At 36.2% G+C, this 22,774-nt stretch overlaps 1 pseudogene; it reads right to left on the reverse strand.

The window, feature by feature from the left end:
* Positions 1 to 13,746: 13,746 nt before the first annotated feature.
* LOC121492663 lies at positions 13,747 to 20,796 on the reverse strand (annotated as a pseudogene).
* Positions 20,797 to 22,774: the final 1,978 nt, after the last annotated feature.

Here is a 22,774-nt window from a genome sequence, read left to right on the forward strand (position 1 = left end):
TAACAAATAAGCCTTTATATACATTTAAATAACTTATAAATTTAAGAATTTAAATATAGAGACTAGTGTTCTCTTAAAAGTTTCAGTATGGTTTATACATTTATAAAATTTTAATTGAAAATCATGTCTGAACTAATTATTCAAATATCACATTTTAAATTTGAAGAGTATATGCCAGTTTTTCATAAATGTTTAAAGTATTTTAAATATTTTAAATATCTATGTTTAAATATAGGCATTTAAAATACTTAATATATTTACAGATTACTCCTATATTTAATTCCAAGGTTTAAGACACTAAAAAAATCAATTTTATCATCACAAGTAATTTTTTACATTAGCTTCTGGACTGAATTTACAGAGAGTAAATAATGAATGGAGACTTGAGTTGAATTATGGGATATATTCATTTGCTAGGGCTGACATAACAAAATACCACAGACAGGGTGGCTGAAACAACAGAAATTTATTTTCCAGAAGTTCTGGAGACTGGAACCAAGATCTAAGGTGTCAGCAAGTTTGATTTTTTCTGAGCCCCCCCCCCGCCCCACCCCTGGCGCCCCACCCTCTTACTTGTAGGTGGCAGCCTTCTTGCTATTTTTTCACATGGTTTTTCCTCTGTGCAGGTCTCTGGTGTCTCTCCACATATCAAAATTTCTCTTTATGAGAACACCAGATTGGATTAGAGTCCACCCAGTGACCTCATGTTAATTTACTTACCTCTTTAAAAGGTTTTGTTTCAAAATGCAGTCACATTCTGAAGGCCTAGGGGATAGGACCTCGACCATGAATTTTGGAGGGATACATAATTCAGTCCCATACATGGAATGTGGACTACAAATATCCAGGGTATTTTTCTCATGATTAGACCCTTTCAGCCAATGCTAAGCCACGTCTAGACCTCCAAGGATTCCAATATCATTTCTTTCAAATGTGGATTGCCTTGCTTTATGGGAGCCGTGGATTCAGGTATCATATTAACTAATTTTGTAGTCTAATTGGAGTTTGCAGCATCAACCCAGGTCAATTGATACTCACTGAATCTTTATAAGGTCTCATTCTACTTTTGAATAGTTCTTATATCTATCAGTAGAACCATGATACCTATAAATATTTAAATGGTATCTAATGGGGCACCTGGGTAGCTCAGTTGGTTAAGCCTTTGCCCTTGGCTCAGGATCCTGGGATCATGACCTTTGTGTTCATGATTTTGTATTCTCTTTGTATGCTTTCTCTTTTAGAACACAAAGCACGGGGCTCCCTGCTCAGCTGGGGAGTCTGCTTTTCTCTCTCCCTCTGCCTGTTGTTCCCTCTGCTTGTGCTCTCTCTCTGTGTCAAATGGATAATAAATAAATAAATAAATAAATAAATAAATAAATAAATAATGGTATCTGGTTGTATTGAGCCTATTTCTCATGTCTTGCCTTGCTCTGGGGTCACAGTTCTAAGGAAGGTCAAACTAATGCAGCTATTACAAACTGGAAATTCCCTTCATGGATAAGGTGACCTTCACCCAATAAAGAAGACAGAGCAATTAGAGAACTGTTATGCCTGAGTACAGAGTACACTAAGAAAGTAATTTTAACCTGATACTAATGGTGGACTTCAGGGCCAAAGAAAGGGAATATGTGAAATGTATGTGAGAATCAGAAGAACACTGGGCCAAAAACACAGGACCAAAGAATGAGCTAGCCGGCCGAAAGGAAATGAAACAAGAAATTGAACGACGTAATAAAGAGTAAAGAGCATTAAGAACCAGACTATTTGGCAAACTTGATGCTGGTAATTGGCCAAATCATTTTATCTCTCCAGACTCTGGCTCTTGAAGGTCTCTTCAAAATCCAAAACATCTCTGATTTCTCTGCTGTTTTTCTAATCTATTTTTAGACTCCATCGTCTGAATAGAACAGCCTTGCGAGTTAAGTGTAATTTTCTCCAAGTAACAGTTCAAGTGTGTTATCCAAGACTCTGCTCGCAAGTGACAGAAATTCAGTTTGAATCTTTATTATAAAAACATGGAAGTGTCTCCCAGAACTAAAGAAAGGAATATATCTGCATCCCAGGAATAATTATACAAACGTAATCAAACACTTGAGTACTATCAGAACTCTCTCTCTCTATTTCATGACTATGTTCCTCTCTGCGCATCGTTATTCTCTTCCAACAGAACAGCCTTTCTATTTCGACGAACACACACACACACACACACACACACACTTCTTTCTTTCTTTCTTTCTTTCTTTCTTTCTTTCTTTCTTTCTTCGTTCTCTTCCTTCCTTCTTTTCCTTCTTTTTCTTTCTCTCTCTCCTCTCTCTCCCTGTCTTCCTTTCCTGTCCTCATTCCTTCCCTCCCTTCTTGTCTCTTTTTCCCAATTCCGGAATCCCAGAGAAGGGATGCTTGACTCAGCTTTACTTCCCCCACCAAAATTTGAATTCTAAAGAGATCAGGCTCTACAGACTTATATCTCCCAAATTACAACAACTATGATAACCTTGTGAATGAATGAGAATCTTCAGAAAAGCAAGTAATTTGGGGGACACAGCAAGGCCTCCAGTTGAATGGAGCGAAAGCAAATGTAAGGAGGGAAGAAAAAGAAAAAGCTCAGGCACTCAGTCATGGAGCAACAAGTCACTTCTCCCCTTTTCACTGGTGGCAACAACAGAAGAAAAAGCAGCAGTGGCAATATGACTGATGAATATTCTCTTTGTATGTTTTCTGTTTTAGAACACAATTTTCTGGGATGAATAATTACATAATCAGAACTACCTGACATATGACCAACCTCTTCACTGTTATTGTAGCTTTGTAGGATATACTGTATGATAAACAATAAACAATAAACAATTGTTTAAACAATAAACAATAACTATAAACTTTCTTAATCTCAAGGAAATTAAAAGGAAATGTATACCCATCATTTATGAAGGAGCTATTGTGAGCCAGATACTTTTCTAAAGGTATAATAATGAACAAGGGCTTCCCTCGAGGAATTCTTCAGCTTGAAATAAAAAGGAATTCTGAGGGATCTTATGTTTTTATTGTTGTTCCCATTGCTTGCTGCTATTGTGAGTGGATTTTCCCTTCAGTCACCAATAGATTGTTATCTATGACAATCTAAGACATGAATTGGCCAAGACTGAATCATACTGTCAGCAGATGCTGCTGCTGATTTATTGGGAGTACCTCCTTGAGAAGTACTTCCCAAAATATGTTCTATAGCATACTAATCCGCCAAAAAAAAATTTTGTGATTGAATAAGTGAATAAGTGACTATTACTGACTCTTAGAGATTCTCTAAGTTAGTTTAACCTAAGTTCCCAAATCGTCCATTGATCAACATCCCACCCACCCCCACCTTCTCATCATGAAACACTTACGTGTACCTGTGTTACTTGAGGTTTTTTGTTGTTGCTTGCAAGCTACACACACAAAAACGTCTCACACATTTAAACAGGAAGCTTGAATTCCTGGAATCCAAGGAAGAGATGAAAACCAAGACTCAGGAAAGAAAAAATGAGGATTTCTGGGAGCTGCTCTAGCAAACACTGCCAGTAATAAAGCTGAGTTCCAACTACTTCCCAGTCTCTGTCAGGAGGAAACTTCTCATCAGCTGCAGAAGCGTCAGGTGTCCATCTCTGGATCAATCAGCCGTGGTCAAGGTGAGAAGGTAGTCGTCACACTGGAGGTCCATCCATGTCTCAAGGGCTGTTTCTAGAGAAAGAAGGATTATCATGAGCTGGGAAGAAATATCTACTATGAAATCTCTTGAGACTAGTACTATATTACACACTGCTAAAAACCATTAAGTATGATGTTGAATCAACTTATTATTTTATTTTATTTTTTAAAGATTTTTTTATTTGTTTATTCATGAGAGACACACAGAGAGGCAGAGACACAGGCAGAGCGAGAAGCAGGCTCCATGCAGGAAGCCCGATGCGGGACTCGATCCCGTGATCCAGGATCACACCCTGGGCTGAAGGCGGCGCCAAACCCCTGAGCCACCCGGGCTGCCCGACTTATTATTTTAATATTGGATGGAACTATACTCCTATTCCCAAATTTGTTTTAAGACTTAACCAAGAATGGATGTCCATGTTTCCTTCCAAATGCAGTTTTGCCATCCATGGAAATTATCATAATAAATAAAATCTAACTTGATTCCAAGTTGGGTTTTTTTAAATATTTTTTATCTTGTTGTTTTAATCTGAAATTTCCTAAAAACATATGATGTTGAGCATCTTTTCATTTATTTATTTTCCACCTATATATCTTTTTTGGTAAAATATCTGTTCCAACATGTTGTCCACTTCTTAATTGAACTGTTTTCTTATTGTTGAGTCTTAAGAGTTCTTTTTAATTGTGGACAAAGTCCTTTATCAGATACCTGTTTTGCATGTATTTCTTCCCAATCTGTGGTTTCTATCTTCATTCTCTTAAAGTATATATTTGTTTTTAAATACTATCTTTAATAGATTTTTTTTAAAAAAATCAAAGTGAAGTTGGATTTTTCTATATTTTGGAAAAGTTTTTATGTAAAAATTTGGATTATCTTCTTATTAAATTAAAGATGACAGTAAAAACACATGGCTCAAAGCTTTTCAGAAGAAAAATTTTGATTACTTTTTATTAGCGAAATTAATATTTTCTATTTCTTATGCCAATTTTTCTCAGAAAAATTATGTACTTCATTGAGATCTTTTAATATATTTTCATAGAATGGTACATAGTATCTGTTGTAATATATTCCCTCTACTTTTTTGTGGTAGTAAATGTGTACTTCCTATTTAATTTTGATTTGTGTCATAGCTTTTCTCTTAATTATATTTATAATAGATTTGGTTTTAAAGGGCCTACCATTTTGCTTTTGAACAATGCAGATTCTGTTTTGCATTAATTTTGTTTCTATTTTTATTTTTCATCATATCCTTCTTCATGCTTTTTAATGTGTTTTATTGTTTTCCCAAACTTTTTGAAATGTAATTAATCATTATTTTTATTTCTGCTTTTTAAAAATAATGAAACCATTTAACACAAAAATTTTCCTTCTGAGCACTCCTTTGACCATAATCGACAAATTCTGAGGATTATTGTTCTCATTTTTCCTATGTTATAAATTCTCCATACTTGAATTATTTGCACTTGCTTTTAGCCCAAAATTTTAGTTTTTGTTTTAATTTCAAAGTAATCCTAGTTACTCTTATCTATACTTGTGAGCATGATTTCTAATTTTATCTCATTGTTGTCAAAGAACCTTGCCTTTATGATCCCCACTTTGAGGATTTTATCGATATTTTCCTATAACTTAGCTTACAGTTAGCTTTATTTTTTAAATTTAATGTTCCACAGATAGTTGCAAAAAACTGCATATTATTTCTTTTAATATGTATTTAAACTTTAGTAACATATTATCCAAGTACCTGTATCTCTTATTTTATATATAAATGTATGTACATATATACACATGTATGAATGTATGTGGTTTGGCCCATCAAAGGCTAACAGAGATATGGCCAATATTTTTATCAAAAACAATGTTTAATACTCCTTGTAAATCTAACAATTTTGCTTAATTGATTTTGAAACTCTTCTTTTGCTATTCTTCATAGGTATTGTCAACATGGATTGTACCTTTACTAAAGGAACCTTTAATTTCCTTTTTTAAAATTTGAATCCTGTTATTTTTTTCTTGAAATTTAAAATATCAACCCTGCTTCATTTCTGTTTTTATGTGTCTGATAAATGAGTGCCCATCTTATTAGCACTACCAACATTTTTCAGTGCTTATTAATATAATCTGGTGGCATAAGCCTGGGTTATTGTCATTTTTTAATATATCCCCTCTTTCAATAATATTCATGGAAAATTGAAGTTAATTTTGTAGCAACATTTATGACAATTATTCTTGGTTCTATTTTTAAAAATGCTTCAATGTCACCATCAGTCCTATTATTAGCATGAAATCCCTGTTCTTAAATTCTAATTTTATCAAGTTTTTCTTGCTTATTCTTTTTTTTTATTTCCAAAATTACATTTACTTTCTCATAGCAAATAATTCAAGTAGAATTTAAAAATAGGTGAAAGTTATGTTCCTTTCTCCCAGGTCAGGACTAGCGTGAGACAAGTGAGAGCCTTAGGGATACACAATTTAAAGAGACAGTCTCAGGCCAACGTCCTCGAATTTGTACTCTAGCTACCTTATTCACCTCACCCTAGATCTAGCCGCACTTCCTGATACTTATGCCATGGCAGAAAAGATATCACTGCTGACAGTTTGTCTCTCTAGAAAAGTGTGTGTGGAGTGCATGCATGCACGCATGCATGCATGTATGGCTTTTTTTTTTTTAATACTTGGTATCATCCCTATATGTGGTTCCCCATTGCTCCACGCTTAGAATAGGGTCATTCACTCACTCCAACAAATATTTATTAAGACTATTCTGGGTGCCTGTTGTTTTAGGCATTTAAACAAAACAAAGCCGCGATGAACACAAATATATTTCAGGCTTCCTAAGAACGTCATGCTCTTCCAGTGTATGGATGTACTATAATGTTTTCATCCACTCTTGATATTGATGATGTTTAAGTATGTGTTGTCACAAACTATGATTTTCTTAACATTCTTTGCATTTATTTTGTGCATTGAAGTGAACATATATATAAGAGAAATTCCTGAACATGGAACCATTGGATTAAAGGGCAGGTGTGTTTAAATGTTGAGAGAGATTATCAAATTGCCATTCCAAAGCGTTGCACCAGTTCGTAACCCAAAAGTGAATATGAAGGTATATCTCTCCCCCACTGATAATAGGTTATTAGCAACCTTTTCATTATCTGCTTCTCTAATAAGTAAACATTCGTACTCCACTGCAGTTTTAAGTTGTTTTTCTTTAATTGCAAGTGAGTTTTTGCATATTTTTGTATATTTATCAAATACTTTTATTATCTTTTTGTGTTGTTGCCTATTTCTTAGTTTATGTTCTTTGTATTTTTTATGTTCTTTATTTTCTAACTGGTTTGGAAAATTTGGGATGTACTGGGATTTTTTTTCTGAAATACATGATGCAAATGAGTTTTTCAGTTTATTGTTATTTGATTTTCTTTGGTTGTACAAAAGGATTTAATTTTTAAGTAATCAAGTTCAATTGTGCTCTTACTAATAGCTGTTGTATTTCCCGACAGAAAGACCCCCACACAAGTTGGTAATTATTTTTAAATTTTTCTTCTGATACTTTTGTTGTCATTTTTAGATGTAGATTTTTTCCACTTGAAATTTATTTTGATATAAAGAATGATACAGGAATTCAACATTTTTTCTCAAATAACTATTAATTTGCCCCCGTATTTTTCAAAATAATCCATTTTTTTCTTGACTAATTTTAAGTCCCAAATTTATCATAATAAAGTCACTCTTTTTTTAAGTATATTTCTAGTGTCTCTATAATATATATTCCTGGGCCACTACATGCTTTCTTTTTTCTTAGAGCTTTGAATATCTCTTAGGGCAAATTCATCTTCATTCCATTTTATTATGGTTGACACAATGATTTTCTTTACATTATCTTTAATATAATTGTTCAAATTTCAGGAGTATATAAGGATTAAAAGGCAATTAAGGTAAGCATTTTAAATAATACCTGTCTCATAGTAAAAATAAATTTTAACTTCTTAAATTAATTCTCCAATGTAGTAAATCTATCTGAACTTCGTGCTTGCTACCCAAGAAGGTGAAATGTCCATTGTCTCTATTCTTTCTGCACCTCACTATTGCTTGGATTTTCTGCTCCCACTTGTTCCTCAAACACAGTAGAGTGAATCCAGCCCTCCTTAGAAATCTTGTATATAGTTTAACTCTCCTGGACTGAAGTTGGAACTTTCTCCTAGGCTCATGATGCCAAACACCAAAGGATATCATGACAGTTGTTATTCGTGGTAGGCCGTTTTGCCAAAATGATTCCTATCTCTGCCCAAGGATACTGTACCTGGGGCACACACACATACTACTACAAGAAGTCTGTTTTCTTTTCCAGTTACTCCAGAATAAGAATAGGGGTAACCATGTCAGAAAACAGTGCTTTTTAAATTATATTCTTCAGAGTCTTGAAGTTACATCTAAAAGTCTGAGGGGCCATCTCAAATGGTAATAGAAAGCAAAGTTAGCGAGGTTACAAGATTCCTATGCATTTTCAGCTTTCTGTTTCAAGAAATACTTTATTTGGACAAATGATGACATTATTTTAAAAATAAAGGTAGGGAAGGAAAGGACACAGAAGTGGAGTTAGTCCAACTCTAGTTAGTCTAGACCAGGGTTCTTCAACATCAGCACTACGAATGTTTGGGGCTGGATAGTTTTTTGTTGTAAGGGGGATATCCTGTGAATTATAGTGTTCAGCAACATTCCTGGCCTCTAGCTAGTAGAAATTCCTCCACAATTGTAACAAATAGAAATGTCTGCAGACATTGCTCAAAATCACATGGTGGGCAAAACTGTCACCATTGAGAACTACTGGTATAACTCAGGCTTTTGTGTAGTAAGGCCATAATACTGGATGCATGTTACACCTCCATATCTTCCTTCAGTTTGACAAGTTTGCTTTGATAACAAACTATGTTTCTCAGTCAACTTCATCAGACTTTGATTAGTGCAGACTCCCTCCAAACTCTGTAAGATTTAGTGTTTTGGTGTTTGTGGTGTTAGAAAAACTGCAGCAGGTCCTCGCGGTCTGATAGCATTTAATGCCAACCTCCTTGAAGACTTCAAATTTTAAGTTACTGGCATAGTAACAAGGAACCTGCTTATCAGTTAAGGTTAATCAGCAAATAAACATAAAACAATCAAGCAATGTCTTCTCATCAGTGGGTTTAAGTCTTCAGAAACCTATTGAAACATGCATGAGAAGTGGGTACCTGGTCTTTATTCAATGTTGGCTTTTTATTTCTCTCTACCTGGTTATTTTGGATCATTTATTTCTCTAACATTTCATTTGCTCTATTCATACACTTTGGAAAATGGATCAGTGAATACTCCCAGCTTTTGAATCTTCCTTCTGGCTCTCCCAAACTTTGTCACGGATGATTTTTATTATAATAATATCTGTTTTCTAGAAATCACAGCTGTCAATTTTTAAGAAAGGATACTATTTCATTTAATTTTGAAGTGGCTCTTAACAACAAGAAAACCCAACATTTGAAAGATTTCCTTTTCTCAGAAATAATTTCCTGCTTAAGAAATATAAACATTCAGCCAGTAATATGCTGTGGTTACTTCTTTCAGGAAATAAAATAAGTAGGTGTTTGCTAATCTGATTATGTAATAAGTAATATTTAAAAGTGAAAAATAACTTTTGCTTTTTTCTTGGCAGCTTATTTATTCCATAACTGGCATATAAAAATGAAAAAAATATGCACTTACTATGAGAGTTATAACCACATATCAGAGTTAAAAGATCAGTGAACTTATAAAACAAATTTTTAGTGTTTTAATTTGCCAATTATTTTTAAATTGGTCAACATTTCTTTCAAATTATCACTCTAAGAAGGATTAATTGTTATAATGATTAGAAATGCCAATGTAAGTTCAAAAGTGTACTAAGGATGCTGAAAACTTAGAAAGTCAGATATACACTGGGGAGGTAAAGGAGGCAGATCAAGCAAATGAAAAACTTCAAGAGGTGAAATATAAGTAATAAAAACGTATGATTTTGGATACCTGCACCTAAAGACACATTTTCCAAATTACTCTGCAACCATTATTGCTAACCATAACCCTGGCCAGCCATAGCTATAATGCAATCAAGAATGTATCATATGCCTTCATTCTCACACATCATAGTTGCCAATACATTCCAGAAATCTTAACCTTAGAAGATCCAACTTCTGATATTCTACTCCTTGCAATTTCTGCAAGTTTTTTTTTTAGCTATTCTGAGACCCTTTTCAGTTGCACTGCTCTTTCATCATTGTCTGGCTAAAGTCCTATGGGCCTCTCACTCATGAATTTAGGACTAGTTAGTGAGCACTCCCTCAATTATCCCCTTGATGAGAGTCAGCATGCAGCTCATAGGACTTGAAAGCCTGCATCTGAAAGGGTCACATAACGTGAAGTGTCTAGAAAAATGAAAACAAATAGTTATTAAGTTCCTATTATGTACTAGGAAATCTTATGTCCTGGTACTGGAGCAGCAAACGATATAGTCAAAGCCCCTTACACCGGGCATCTTACCTTCCAGTGAGGAACAGACAACAAACAGCCAAGAATATCATCATTCTCTAATTTCAAACTGTGCTTCTAAGATTGGGAGACACCTATAGTATAATATAAAAAGCAATGATTGTGAACTCAAGAGGCTTGCCTTTGTGTGCCATTTTAGTAGAATTATTTTAAGCAAATCACAATTTAATTTTCTGAGCTTAAGTTTCCTCATATGAGAAATAGGGATAATAATATCTATCACTGTTAGAATTAACTCATATAATACCTGAAATAGTCACTTGCAACAAAATATTGAAAAAAGAGAAAATATTTATAAGGTTAAAGTCATCTTCAAATAATACATCCTTTTTCTAGCATTAATGTCATCTTTGAGTTGTCCTCTTTATGGTTACTGAACAATTCAAAGACACCCCCAAAGTACAGAGTTCTTCCTATTCCTCAATAAAAAACATGTCCTGATGTTCTTCTAACTTCAGTGGAACATCAGTAAGCAATAGCAGAACAACACAGGCAAAACAAAAGCCCAGGAAATCGGTGGCTAAATTCCAAAATTAAATTCAGATGATCCTATCTCAACTGTTAACATTTTTGAGAAGCAAACCTCAATGCCCTGGTCTTAGATGGAGATAACAATCTTTGATATTTTGAAATGTTTCTTTGAAATAAATGTAACTACTTTCTTAAAATGCCAAAGAAATTTATTAAACATAATGAAATTTAGAGCAAAAATATTAAAAGCTAAGTCATATTTTTACATTTCAATGTGAGAGCTGACAACATAAAATAAGAGTATATTATAAATTATTATTTGATATGGGGACTACCAGTTTTGCTCCATTAATTGTACTCACTTGACAAGATGCAATCCGTTTTTTATTTTTGTAATAAACATTATGCAAGGGTGTCTTATCTAAGCTGATGTATCACAGAATCAACAGGGGTGGCACACAGGCTTATATCTTTCTTTCTTTCTTTCTTTCTTTCTTTTTTTTTTAAAGACTATTTATTTGAGAGAGAGAGCACAAGCAGGGGGAACAGTAAGCAGAGAGAGAAGCAGGCTCCCTGCTGAGCTGGGAGCCCAATGCGGGACTCAATCCCAGTAGCCTGAAATCATGACCAGAGCTGAAGGCAGATTTTTTTTTTAAAGATTTATTTATTTATTTATGATAGACACAGAGAGAGAGGCAGAGACACAGGCAGAGGGAGAAGCAGGCTCCACGCCCGGAGCCCTATGCAGGACTCGATCCCGGGACTCCAGGATCACACCCTGGGCCAAAGGCAGGCACCAAACCGCTGAGTTTCAGGGATCCCCTGAAGGCAGATTTTTAACTGACTGAGCCACCCAGATGCCCCGGGGCCTACATCTTTACTATATCTCTAGGCCTCAACCTGTCTTCCAAGATTCAGTTGCATGTTTCCAACTGCTGGTTGAATTTTTCTGCCTGAATAATTCACTAGCATACCAAGCTTAACAAATTCAAAGTGGAATTCATACTTTTTTCCTAACCTTGTCCTTCTCCTGACATTTCTACTCCTGTTGATATCATTCTTCCAGACCCTGGAACTTCCATGTAAATTTTAAAGACGATCTTTCAGATCTTCAATCTCTGTTTGTCTTTTGCCTTTTTTTTTTTTTCTGTTTGCCTTTGTCTCCTGTATCAACCTCCTCTTGATATTCTCACTACCAGTGTCCTAGCTCAGTTCTCTACTGTCCCTTATGTAAGGCAGATCAAATGCAGCCTCTTTAGTTACTCGGGACAAGCCTCCTCCCAGCTTCGATCCATCTACATTGTAGACGACAGAATACCGGCCTCCAAAGATGTTCATGTCCTAATCCTCAGAACCTGTGACCATGTCACCGTACGTGGCACAAAAGGACGTTGCAAATATGATTAAGGTTGAGGACCTTGAGAGGGAGAGATGATCATGGATTATTCAGGTGAGCCCAACCTAAAACACAGATTCTGGAAATCAAAGGAATTTTTTTCTCATTGTGATCCAAGGACAACGAGACTAAATATAAAGGATCAAAAGTATGTAAGATGGCTAGTTTGGAAGATGGCTAGTTTGGAGGCCAGGGGATAGGGAATGCAACGAGCCTCTAGAAGCTGGAAAAGGCAAAGAAAGGACAAGGAAACATTCTCTCATGCTGCCTCTAGAAAGGAACATAGTCCTGCCACTTTGATTTTAATCCAGCAAGACCTGCCTCAACTTCTGACTTACAGAACTAGAAGGTAATAAATTTGTATTGTTTTAAGCCACTACGTTTGTGGTAATTTGGTGCAGCAGCAATTGAAAATGAATACTCATGCACTGCTAGGTTAATCAATTTTAGACCATCCCTATTTCCTTATTCCCAGTCAAGACTTTGGAGCACCCCATTACCTGCCAAGTATAATTCCAATGACTCTACCTTACATAAAAAAGATGATATAATTTCATTGCAGACATTTTCCACCATTTCCCTTCAACATTACACACTGAAGAAATGTTTATAAGCCATTCCCCAAATCAGTGGGAAAGTACATTTCCCACAATTGTGTCTTTGCACATCTCCTGTCTGAAATGTGTTCCTCTTCATTTTCACTTGCTGACATTCTGGTTGTCCTCCAGATTTGAAATCCATTGCCATCTCCTCCAAGTGGCCCTCTCTGATTTCTCTAGCTGGAAATGAATCACTTTCCTTTTCTGTACTTTCTTTGCCATTGCATATATCTCTTAATTTTGTTTTAGTTTCTATCTTCTTTATGCAAAATGTTGCTTTGTCCTTATTATATCTTGAGCTTTTCAAGAACAATCTCGACTTTTATCTTTGAATCCCTAATATCTTGATTTCAGGTCACTGCACTAAATAAATATCAATAATTCTTCTGTTGAACCAAAGGAAAAATAAAAGAATGAATAAATTAGTGTAGAAAACACATTAATTTTATGCCATCTCCTCTTGACCATTTAAAGAAGACCTGGTATAATATATCTTATCTGCTTTAAAATACTTCAAAATAAGTCAATCAGAGAAAGACAATCATCATATGATTTTACTCATATGTGGAATTTTTTTTGCCATAAAATATGGATATTTTATCATAGCTCTGGGGGAAGAAAAAAGGGGAGGAACACATCCTTCTATACAACATTCTAATTTAGCTGGCAATAATTTGAAAAAAACAAAATCAAATATGTATATGTACATGCACACATACATATCATTGGTATTTATATATTTACTCTATTTTTGTTTTTTTTATAAACACTCTTAAAAATCATCAAATGCATCCCCAAACTTCTACTTCTGCCTCTTCATCAACCATTTAATATTGTTTGTATTAAATTTACAGTTCGTGTTTTAATCCCTTATATGATTGGTCAAACTATACATTATATTAGAAGATGTGAGGGAAAAACTTTAATAGTTATATCCTAAAAAAAAAAAAAAAAAAGTCATACTCTCTGTGTCACAGTTACCCTTTATATGATTTTTTTCATCATTATTTTCAACTTCACACATCTTATAGTTCTCTATACAGATTATTTCAGCTTCTAGTGCTGTACATATCTACATCTTCTGAATGCGACTGCCCGTGACCCATGAGCTTAGGGTCAAGATAAACCATGTAGCACCCGAGGTGGATTCTGATCTTCTCTTTGTTTCAGAGATTAGTTCAGTTGGCAAAGGCACTATTTCAGGCTGTGAGTTGTTTTTGCAGGTATTTCTATTTCAGCAGAATGCCCTAGCTTGAATTTTTCTTTAGATTTAGGAAAGGACTATTTTTTGTATGTTTGTCCACAATGATTTAACTGCTTCATAAATTTGCTCACTTGTAGTGTATGTCTTTTTCCCAGTTACCTTTGCAATTATTACTGACTGAACTGGTTAGCAAACAGCTGCTCCCAAAGTGGCCAGTCCCAGTGGATAAGCAATTTTCTTAAACCTAGAACCTTTTCTTGCCAAAACCTAGCCTATCAATCCTGAAACAGTAATTGCTCCAACTTTTGGAAGAAAATCTCAAGGTGGATTCTTCAGATAGACATATGCATCTTTTCCAGATTGTACTGTATCCATTATCCCATTTTTCACAAACACATAAACACTCTTGCATCAGCCAATATAATGACCAGTTGTAGTGCAAATGGATGCAAAGCCCATTTGTAAATGACCAGGCTGTTCCTCCACATATTTAGATTGCAGAGGTGGTGCAGTTTATACGGGAAGCCGTTCTGGTTTTACTAGCTGCTTTTTGTATTCTTCTTCTTTAGCCGCATGCACAGTTATAGATGCACATATCAGACCTGCAGGTATGGTTATCAGCTTTCCCATCCTAACAGCTGCTATATCTGTGAACTTCTCTGTCTAGATTTTCATATGGTGAGCCTCATATGTGGAATTTAAGAAAAAAAAACAGAACATCATAGGGGAAAAATAAAATAAAACCAGAAAGGCAGACAAATTATAAGAGACTCTTAACTCTAGGGTTGCTAGAGGAGAGGTTAGGGTAGGGGGATAAGGTTTAATAATGATGGGCATTAAGGAGGGCATGTGATGTAATGAGCACTGGTGTTATATGCAACTAATAAGTCACTGCACTTTACCTCTGAAACTAATAATACACTATATGTTAATTAATTAAATGTAAATAAGGTAATTTTTTAAATAATAAAAGTAAAAGGAATGCTTCAGATTTTTAAAACCAATTTTATTGAATTATCTTTATGGTACTAAAAAGTAAATATCATTATGGTCTCCAAAAGACAACTATGATAAAAAATTTTCTGATGCAACAGCATCATCTGGGTCTATCCAAAACATACAATGTAATAAAATTTGTAGGTAATCTTTAGATTATGAAGATACTTGAATTTCCTTATGGTTAATATGATTCTTTAAGGTTGTTCCAACGTTTGTTTCTCCATCCACTGATTTGCTTGTTTTCCTTATTTTGAAAATGACAACTTTGTTGTCTCTAAACAATGTCATCCCAGAGCCCTAGGCAAACAGAGTAAGACAAATGTGCCAAACATATGTATGACAGGGGAATGATTTTCCCAGAAATGATAACCACATGAAAGTTCTCAGAATACCCTCCTGGGCTATGGGACTTTTTAGCCAAAGAAAATGCAAATTGTATGGGCTGAAGTGGGAATCATAAAAAAAGAAAAAGGATAAGGAAACTGGTTCAGTATTTTTGGAAAAGAGAATTGCTTCTTGACATACACAATATCTTCATTATTCTTAAAGAACAGTGCCTCTACTTCTAAAATGAATCAGTTGATCCATGGTATTTTCATGAAAAAAAGAAAATCACTATTGTTGGAACTAACAACACTTGAAGACATAAAGGGAGTAATAATAAAATTGTATTGGGGAGATCATTTATTGAATACCTGCTCTGCTGAGCACTAGACTAGGAATTGAGCACACTAAACTTAATAATATAAGGCTTTGCCCTCAAGAAGCTGAAGTTCTAAGCCAATTCAACTTGATTAATTCACCAAAGAGCTAACTGGCTTTTGATGATTTGTTTCCAGTGAATTGACTTATGGTAAACTGACCTGCCTCTGAGAACTTCCAGTAATTCCCAATAACTAAGAATATCATATTAGGAATAGATAATTAAATGATTTTAATTAAATGTGATAAAGTGTATGACAGAAGTTTTCACAAAATTACTTGATAGTTTAAAGAAGCAGCATCCAGAAAGCTTGCTGACTGAAGTGATAGCTAAGATAAGCCCTGAAGAAGGAAATAGCCAGGCAAAGGCGAGGCATCTACAATAAAAGGATTAGAGAGAGGACAGGACGTGTTTGAGGAACTCTAAGGGACTAGACTTGTTGGCACAATGTCTGAAGTAGTATGTGAGTGGTGAGACAGAAAGAAGGAGAGGAGAGGTAAACAACAATCAGATCACAAACGGTCTCATGTGCTCCACCCATACATTCATATTTTGTTTTTGACAAACCCGGACCTATCAATAGGATTGAGGTAAGATAAAATGGAAGAAAGGACATTTCTGCTTTTAGATTAGATCACATGGGGTTGGAGAGAAAAAAAGAGAGGCTTGGTTAGTGTCTGAACTTCTGCAGGAATGTGATTGGATTGCTCAATGTCCTGGATAAACTGGACTAGAGAGATGAGAGGCAAGGGAGTGACCTAGGAGGAAACTGCAATAATCCTCCAGGAATCATAAGGCAGTGACAGAGGCCTGGAAGGACGAACAAAGGTGAGCGGTATTTTGGAGGTAGGATTAACATGTTTTAGAGACTTGTTGGGAATGAGGGAGGAAGAAACTGTAGATGCCTCAGTGACCTCTAGCCTGGGAAACTGGGAGAGTGATGGTGGCATTATGACACAATGTCAAGCCTGCTGAATGTGGTATAGAGTTCATGGTGGACATGGGGAAAACTCTAAAACAGTTTTATTGTGTTAATGACCACATATTAGCCCAGTGTCTTCAATAGCTTAAAGATTTCTAATAGCTAAAACTTTATAATTTACTATGATGTGTCATTTAAAATGTTTTCTAGGGGAACCTGGGTGGTTCAGTCACTTGAGTGTCTGACTCTTGAGTTCAAGAGTTCAAGAGTTCAACTCAGGTCATGATCTCAGAGTCATGAGTTTGAACCCTATGTTGGGCTCCATGCTGAATATGGAGTCTGCTTGAGATTTTTTGTCTCCCTCTCTGTCTCCCCCTCTCCCTCCTCTCTCGATCCCTCCCTCCCTCCCTTTCTCTCAAAAAATAAAATAAAATAAAATAAATAATTTTATTTCTAAAATTTTACCCAAATATGCCATTGGTACATAAAATAAGGTGTATGAAAAATGGCCTTTGCACCACCCCCTTAGAGTTTCTATTTATTTTTACTTAGCAAATGGAAAAGACATTAATATTTACAAAATGCCTACTATGTGCAAGTACTGTTTTAGAGAATTTTTGCTTACATACTATGTCCTCTAATACTCACAAAATTTGAAGAAAGCAATATGCAGGAAAGTTCAGGAAACTTAGAGATAGTAATCTCTGACTACATCTGTAGCCTAAACATTAACTCTGTAATGGCTCTTTGTGTCCAAGGTCATACACTAGCAAATGCTCTTTATTTCTGAGTACAAGTGTAGGCCATCGAGTGATACTTTATACTTCAAGAGCACTTTGCTTTGTACATCTTTGGGAAAGTAGTAATCCATTTGGTCTTGTGTGGTGTAAGTTAAAACTGTAATATATCCTTTGGACACTGGATGGCAATATTCTAAATAGACTGATGTCTACTTCCCTTGTTGGGGCCAGTGTTACATAGGGTTTACATAACAAAGCTTCATTTCTGAAATCCTATTTAGTCTCTGGCTCTCTGAGACTTGCATAGTGTTTTGCCAATAGAAAAAGAGAAAAGGCCATTTGGCGAAACCTGCCAGTCTGTCCATCCAAACACCTGCAATAGGTCGATCGTATTATCCTTAAGGATGGAAACAATACGTGTAGTAAATTAACTCCAGAAGGCCAAGGGCTAAGTTTTCTTATAGCGAAATTAAGAATCTGAGCACATTCAAATAATTTCTGTTCCAGTACAAAATGTGACCATCAATAGTTCTGCAGCATCCACATATGATCAGCATATTCTGAACTGGATGTGGTCTGGGTGTAAATATGTGTCACTGTCCCCCAAATTGGGAAATCTGTGGAATCTTTTAATATGTTGGTCTGTTTGGGATATCATGACACCACATTAGGAATCTGAGGGGGAAGAAATGAGGAGAACAGTGTCAGCTGGCAGACATTTGGTATTAAGACAGAAGGGAAAGGATGGCGTATGGAAATAAAAGAAGGGGATCTGTACCTGATAGATCTCTAGATGTAAAAGAACAAAAACTAAGATGTTCTCTTATTCAGAAGAGGGAATATAGAGTTATGTGTATTTTGATGGTTTTTGTTCCTTGGTTTCTTTTTGGAGATATTCAAGGATGCGACTTTCAGCCAGACTTGGACAATTCCAGAAAGTCCTGCAGCAGGTCTCTGAGCAGTTACATGGGCTAAACTCTAGGAAAGCACCTCACTTCCTCCAACTTCTCAGAGATAGACCTTTATAATAGATTAGAAATCAAAGCTAATAAATAAATTACTGAGGCCAGCCATGAGTCCTAAGCACAGATCTTGGCCATTTCCCTGGGCAGTGTCTCAGAATGGTAATAAGGAAAAGCAATATTAGGAATTACATTCAACTCAAAGCACCTAGTGAAGCTCAGCTCTCCAGACGGCTGTCAGAGCTGAGCTGGCTTCAGTACAGTTGTGTACTCGGGCCAGGGGATTATTCTCATCTGTAACAGCTTGCTCTGCTAAACCCTACTGCCATTCTCTTTATACTACTAGTGATATTTTGAAATACAGCGAAAAGAATTACACCTTAAAACAAACAAGAAAACACCAGCAGCAGAAACGTGTTCCCCTGAGAAAAGTATAGAATAATTTTACATCATTTACATGTTGTCTTCTGCTTTACAGCATTATTTCTGGGTGAGTCAGCTGAGATTGCAGAAAATTGTAGAGGATGCTGAAATATTAGAGCAAAATCAACTTACAGCTTCAAAGGAAAATATCAGAAAGCAATTATGTTTTATTGAAATCAATCCCTCTAATTTCTAAAACAGGGTGGAACTGAGGACAGCTATAACTTCTCTGAGTAGCTGACTGTCAGTTCCTAGGCAGATAGCAATGAAGAAAAAGATTATATTTGGAAGTAACAGAGTATGCACTTTTTTGAGCAATAGGGAAATAAAAAAATCATATATAATTGCATGTGTATTCCCATTTGCATTTTTATATATGTGGTTTCCAAGAAGCTTGAAAAGTATGCTATTTCCAGACTGTTTATTTTTGTAGAGAGGCAGTGATGAGGATATTTCGGTAGTTGTAGATGTTCAAATAGGTTACTATCTACAAATCTGGTAGATCCTAAATTTGGTCCAATATTAGACATAATTGGGAAAAGTTTTTTGTGGGGGGGGGGAGTTTTTAAAAAATACATATTCTGAGTTACATCTTAGTTCTAATGCATCACAATCCTCAGGCAGTGACACATTTACTGTCATTAAAAATTATGAGAGAGCCCCTTTTAGTTGGAATTCCATGGCCCAACAGGCAGGCCTTGGGGGCAAGCTCCTTTCAAGACAGCTCAGACCTAGCCACCATCCTAAATAACCCTTTATCTTCCCGAAATGACACCCTTTATCTCCCCGCCAATGGGCAGTTTGCCCAATGGTGGCCTTTTTTCTTCAACCTGTCAGCTTCCTACTTTCAGAATTTTCAACGTAAGAAGGAATCACTAATCCCTATTGCAATGTAGACTCCCAACCACTGGGAAACATGCATTGAGGTCATACCTGATGCTTTCGTCAAAGCCCATGACTACTTCAGCACATAAATCTGCAGTCCGGTCAATTCCAGTACATGCCTGCCCAATCTCCCTAAGTGTTTCTTGATTTAGAGACTGTTATTTGGCCAAGAAAAGAAGCACCTTCTTATCTCTGGGGAAAAAAAGCCAAAATATTTTCTACTTCTATAAATTTCCTTAGAAAATTGATCTTTCTAGGGATGCCTGGGTGGCTCAGTGGTTGAGCGTCTGCCTTTGGCTCAGGAAGTGATCCTGGGTCCTGGGATCAAGTTCCACATCAGGCTCTCTGCATGGAGCCTGCTTCTCCCTCTGACTGTGTCTCTGCCTCTCTCTATGTGTTTCTCATGAATAAATAAATAAAATATTTTTTTAAAAAAGAAAACTTATGTTTCTAAATAATAATTTTCTCTTCTCTATGCTGGAGATAAATCCTGCTACTTGAGGAGACAAGTTCATTCACCATGCAAAAAGAGGACATAAATTTAATAATTCTCTTTAGAATATGGAAATACTTATCTATTATTGTTTTCAGCTTTCAGCTTAGCCAACATTCAGGATGCCATTTTTAATATCCTGTTCCACAGATATTTAAACTCAGTAAGCTAAGTTCAATAATAAAATGATTGTAATGGTTAATTTTATGTGTCAACTTTGACTAGCCAGCCATGGGGGTGCCCAGATATTTAGTTAAACATTATTTCTTATATGTCCATGAGAATGTTTCTGGATAAAATTGACATCAGAAGCAGATTGGCCGGGATCCCTGGGTGGCGCAGTGGTTTGGCGCTTGCCTTTGGCCCAGGGCGTGATCCTGGAGACCCGGGATCGAATCCCACATCAGGCTCCCGGTGCATGGAGCCTGCTTCTCCCTCTGCCTGTGTCTCTGCCTCTCTCTCTCTCTCTCTGTGACTATCATAAATAAATTAAAAAAAATTAAAAAAAAAATTAAAAAAAAAAAAGAAGCAGATTGGCCTTTCCTAATGTGTGTGGGTCTCATCCAGTGCACTGAAGGCATGATTAGAACAAAAATGTTGAGTAAAAAAGAATTCTATCTCTCTGCATGACTACCTTCAAGCTGGGACATGGGTCTTCTATTGTCCTCTGACTTAGAGTTGGATTGAAACTTACATCATTGGCTCCCCAGGTTCTCACACCTTTGGACTCAGATTGGAAGTATACCATTGACCCACTTTGGTCTCCATCTTGTCAGTTGCAGATCTTGGGACTTATCAACCTCCATAATTGTTTGAACTAATTCCTTATAATAGAGGGAGAGGGAGAAAGAGAGAAAGAGAGGAAGATACCTTGATTGGTTCTGTTTCTCTAAAGAACCCTAATACAGACATGTAATTATTTCTCATCATTTCCTGCTAGGTTGATTCTATGGGCCTGTTCTCTTGCTCACACCAATCCCTACACAAGACTCCATTAGGAGAAATGTACTGTATAGTTTTTCTCATCTTTGTTTATTCAAAATTGATCTCAACTACCTTGCACCAGCTCAATTATGTTTTAAATTTGCCTACTATTCAGAGATTCTTCAGAGTGGTGTTAAAGCTTTGGTAGGTTGATATTGCTCATAGTGGGAGTATTTATACCACAAAATTGGCAAATGCTAAAAATCAGGGTTTGAGGGAGAGGAGATCCTGTTTTACCAATACCATTTGGGGGTAACAATTTTCTATTGTTTTTATAACTTAAAACTATCCCCATTCTAAAATCTTTGGACTGTAAGCATGAAGTTTACATAAAATGGATGCTAATAAAAAGAAAAATAGTAAAAAAAAAAAAAGTTAAGATAAGATAACTCTCCCTTTCCTTAACCCCAAGACTATAGCTAGCTTGAGACTTAGAAGCCTACAATGGGGGAGACTATAGCTAGCTTGAGACTTAGAAGCCTACATTGGGGGTAAGCATGAAGTTTACATAAAATGGATGCTAATAAAAAGAAAAATAGTAAAAAAAAAAAAAGTTAAGATAAGATAACTCTCCCTTTCCTTAACCCCAAGACTATAGCTAGCTTGAGACTTAGAAGCCTACAATGGGGGAGAAGAACAGAGGGACATGACCAGCTTCTTCTATACTCTCCTTTCTTGCTCTAATAATCATCCTCTCCCACTTGGAACTGCTGTTTCTGATCTTTCTAAGGTTGGGCTTCAAAGAGGAGATGGTCAGGGATAAAGATCACAGATTTAAGTGCCTGATGCAATTGTAATCTGGCACTGGTTCCCACTGACTGTGCTGGCTGCACAGTTGCTATGCTCTTCTCCTGTGGGTTTTTTTTTTTTTTTTAAGATTTTATTTATTCATGAGAAACACAGAGAGAGAGGCAGAGACATAGGTAGAGGGAGAAGCAGGCTCCTTGCAGGGACCCTGATGTGGGACTTGATCCCAGATCTGGGATCACGCATTGAGCCAAAGTCAGATGCTCAACCACCCAGGACTCCCTTCTGTGGGTTTCTTTTGAGGTCAGAGTTTTTAGGCAGAAGACCTTCAGCTGCTGGTCTCTGGATACTTCCCTGGCTGATTACTTAGGTCATTCCCTCAGGCTTTGGACTCAGAGGGTCAGGTCTTCTATTGAGGTTTCATGGCTCTTCCAAGTAGTCTTCTTAGATGAGATCCTTTTAAGATGATACCTGGTAGGATTTCTCCCGCCCACCCACATTTGCCCTCAGTCCACTTCTTTTCCCTCAGAAAATAGGCACTTGCAGCCTGCTATCAGCTCTGCCTCTCAAGAGTCTATTGCCCTTGACTTTGCAAACGTGAGTCAGGATCCCTGTGCCCTCCAAACTCCAGATGACACAAGTCAGAATCTCTCAGTAATTCTCACAAAGCATCCTTTCCCACTTTGGTTAATGTGAAGACGAAGGATCCCCAAGTTCCTCTCCATGAGGAAAGGAATCCATAAGCAGAAAAACAATACTCCAAAAATGTTGTCCTCTCAAGTTTCTTTTTATAGCTTTGTTATGGATAATGAGTCAACAGTGGCCACACAATCCTTAAGCTTCTGAATATATCGTATATAAACAGTCTCATGTCTTGCTTTACTATGAGAGGAGAGCTTGATACCTATTTTACTGTTCTAGGCTTTTGGAGCCTCAGCAGAAATTCTGAGATAACAAGTCGTCTTTAACATCTTATTGTATGTGTATCTCTAAGTACATTTGAATTTATATATAT

This window comes from Vulpes lagopus, chromosome 6, assembly GCF_018345385.1.
Source record: "Vulpes lagopus strain Blue_001 chromosome 6, ASM1834538v1, whole genome shotgun sequence".
Taxonomy (NCBI): Eukaryota; Metazoa; Chordata; class Mammalia; order Carnivora; family Canidae; genus Vulpes; species Vulpes lagopus.